General features: G+C 42.4%; 1 pseudogene; it reads right to left on the bottom strand.

Annotated features, from left to right (window-relative positions):
• Positions 1-2,625: 2,625 nt before the first annotated feature.
• Gypc-ps1 (glycophorin C, pseudogene 1) lies at positions 2,626-2,965 on the bottom strand (annotated as a pseudogene).
• Positions 2,966-3,670: the final 705 nt, after the last annotated feature.

Genomic DNA, 3,670 nt, shown 5'->3' with positions numbered 1-3,670 from the left:
TCATCCTTTGTTGATGGGAGAGCAAAGTTATAGAGTCACTATGGAAATCAATATATTGGTTCCTCAGGATAAATGAGAAACAATTTACCTCGAGGTGTAACTATCCCACTCTTAAGTATATATTCATAGTGTCTATCCTTCATCCTGCCACAGAGACACTTGCTCAATCATGTTCTTGGTTGTTCTATTTATAATAGACATTGGAAAACTCCTAGATGTTCTTCAACAGAAGAATGGATGAAGAAAATGTGATACAGTTATATAATAAAATATTAATCACTCATTAAGATATAAGTTATAAAATAATAAAATTCAAAGGTAAATGTAAGGAACATAAAAAAAAATCATCCTTAATGAGGTAATCCAGAACCAGGTAGAAAATCATGGTGTGTATTCTCTTACATGTAGATGTTAGCTGTTGAGTCAATGATTAATCAGAAAAGTTACACAACTTTTATAGAGCAGAAGATTAGTGGGAAGATATCTCTCAGGAAAAGGAAATAGAATAGATATTTATGGATTGAAGGAGTTGATAGACATCGGTTGAGGATGGAGAGGAATCAGAGGAAAATGGAAGGGATACAGAAAGACTTAAGGCCCATTTTTTGGTCGTATGTAAACCTACTATAGAAGAACTTCCTACAAATACACTTAGAGAAGGGACATAAATGAAATTGAGAAATAATGGGAGATAGTATCCCATTTGGAAATCTCTTCATCAAATGAAGCTCCCAACACTGGGAATGGCTTACATCTATTTGAGTTGTTGGCCACAGGGTTCTTAGGGGAACACTTCAATAGCACAAACTGTTGCCAAAACCGTAGGATGCTCTTCACAGACAGCAAGACCTATCACTGAAGACAACAGCTACAATTCACTGAACACGGAGAGGTTGAATTGGTACCTGTCTTATTAGGGTTTCTATTGTGAATAGGCACCAGGATCGCAACAAGTCCTATAAATCAAAATACTTAATTGGGGTTGGCTTCAAGTTTTGGAAGTTTTTTTTCATAGTTTCAAGATTCTTTTATTTCAGCATATAGTCCTAATTATACCACCGAGCTGTTAGCTACTGCAGTTAATCTCTTACTGTGCCTAATTTATAAACTAAATTTTAACATAAGTATGTGCAGAAAAGCCAAATACAAGGGGGTTCAATACTGCCTTGGGTTTCAAGCATCCACTAGGGTTTCAGATAAGGTCTCTCTAGATTAATGGGTATCAACTGAAGCCAGCCTCTTACTTCATAGATGAGAACATAGACATCCTCCAATCTGGCACTTGACCATTATTATACCTTGTTATAACTGAATTGATGCGTCTCTTCCCTACGACATTCCGAGGAATCAAAGCTCCTTTGGCTGGTGGCCATACTTGACTGAGCTTGTATCCTCATTAGTCATTAGTCTCCCAGGGATCATGATGTGGCTCCTTTTTTTGCTGGTTGCTTGTGGAGATAGTACAGCTGGGGGGGGAGGGCAATGGGCTCCCGAGAGGTGGGTGGTCTTTAAATGCAGCAATGCTGGACTGCAGGACTGCTGGAAATCTTACCTGGAAGGGGTTGGCTAATTAGTTGATTTTCACCTTCTCATTAATTTTAAATTAGTGACTTCTCAGGAGGCTTTTAGAAAAGGTGGCGCAAAGACAAATTCTTATTGGCCAACCTAGGCAAGCCGTGTACCCAGTGTCCTAGTGACCCTGGAATACAGTGAACGCCTAGCATCTGATGTTTCTGTTTCTGCCCACAATGCTGGGAGTTAGGAACCTGAGGTAACACAGTTTATCATCATTTTCACTTGAAAAATGCCAACCTTAAAGCTGGAGACATCAAATATGTGGCTTAAGGCCTTAAGACGAATAAAGAGAAGCTAAGAGCCAAACTCAGGTCTGGGGATCTGCAGTCTGTTCTAACACGGAGGCATTTTCACAGGACTCTGGCATGATGGACTTCTCTCATAGTTTTTTAACACAATTCTCATTTTAAAAATTGTTTATCAAGAAACCAGTGCTTCTTCGCCTGTCCTGGTTACTGTGTATCCCTCTTCTTTTAACAGAACTAGACAATCTTTGCCCTGTGCACAGAGGTGCAATGCTATACCAGAGAAAAGCCAAAATGGATGGCATTTACGTTTCCCAGACACTTAAGAGTTATGCCATGTAATACGGAATGCTCAGTTTCATCTCAAACTTATTTGTAATCATGTTGAGCTGCATTGATGGGAGATGAAGGTCCCTTTTAGCTCTGGCACCTGCTGGTCTTCTCAAATGTCAATGACTGACACTTGGTGCCTTTATCTCCAGGCAGCTTCCAAATGTCCAGCTTCTATACAACCGGCTTTCAGGTCCAAACCACCTCATACACACTGAGGAGGACTTTCATGCCGGTGAGATGACACCTGCATTGCCCAGGGAGATCTGTTTATCCAGATGTCCTCTCTTCCTTGTGGAGCCAATGCCACCGGGTGGCCACTGAGTGCCTGGAAGAGGTACTCTGCGCCCTGATTCCTCCCATCTGGATCGTTCTCCTGACAGGGACTCAGTGTTCTGCAGTTAGAGTCTTAGGGTGCCCTTGAGGGTTTCCCGGTGCTTCTAATGGTGGCACACACGGGGGGATATTTTCTCTCCTACAGACAGAAGCATCTTGCAGAAATGTCAAGTCTGCTACCCTTCGGTAGTGGTAGTGCTGGTATCCCTGGCATCCTGGTGTCCCTGGCATCCTGGAGGGCAGGGGCACTTTGCAGGACTGCATTGGCACTCTCTGCAAACTCTGCTTTTGGCCTCATTGGTGTGGTAGGTGCCCTTGTGCCTGTACAGGTATCGAAGCATGAGAAAGAGAAGGCAGACCAAGACCAAGGCCACAGCAGTGATCTCAGCTGCAAAGGTGGCAATCTCCATAATGCTGCAGGATATCATTGGGTTAGGCTTGAGGCGCTCAGGAGATGGTTTGCTGACAGGGATGCTCATTGCCATGTCGAGTTTTGGAAGTTGAATCTGTAATCACTTGGCTGAGAAAGAGCTGCCAGTTCTATATCTAGATCCACAGGCAGAAAGTGAATAAGCCAGTAAGCCTAGCTTGAGCTTCTGAGACCTCATAGCCCACTCCAAGTGACCCCTTTCTTCAACACTGTCACATCTACTCCAGTAAACCCACAGCTATGCTATTTCCTATGGGCCTGTGAGGATCATTTTTTTCAAACCACCACAATAGCTACTTAGAGCTTTCACTCCTAGGAACTAGTGATCATGGTACTGGAAGGTATTCTGTAATCTACCAAAGGCGGGGGTGGGGGACATCATTCCAGGGACAAAATTTTTAGTCTGCAATGGTGTCTAGCCTGCAAGATATGCTAGTGTAATGTAGCTCAGAGTTTGTGGCAGTAACAGTAAATCTGACTTGGCTTAAAGGCTATTCCATGAGTTGGAACTGATACTCACTGCTGTTTGTTGACCAAAACCAAGAGACTAGATCGTTCAGGAACCTCAGGAAAAAAAAAACCAAATACTACAGTTTTACTAGAGGAACACAGCAATAAATTCACTCTTCATGACCTTCTAGTCCCACTTTTGTGATGCTGGGGCAATTTGATTTTTTTTAACCAATTACCTAAAATTCTATTGTACTCATAGAGGAGTTCCTTGTTCAGCAATCATCACAGAAGCTTCCTCCTG

This window comes from Rattus norvegicus, chromosome 2 (genome assembly GCF_021556685.1).
Source record: "Rattus norvegicus strain SHRSP/BbbUtx chromosome 2, alternate assembly SHRSP_T2T, whole genome shotgun sequence".
Lineage (NCBI taxonomy): Eukaryota > Metazoa > Chordata > Mammalia > Rodentia > Muridae > Rattus > Rattus norvegicus.
Note: the sequence above shows the minus strand (reverse complement) of the source record. Positions and strands in the feature narration are given on the sequence as shown.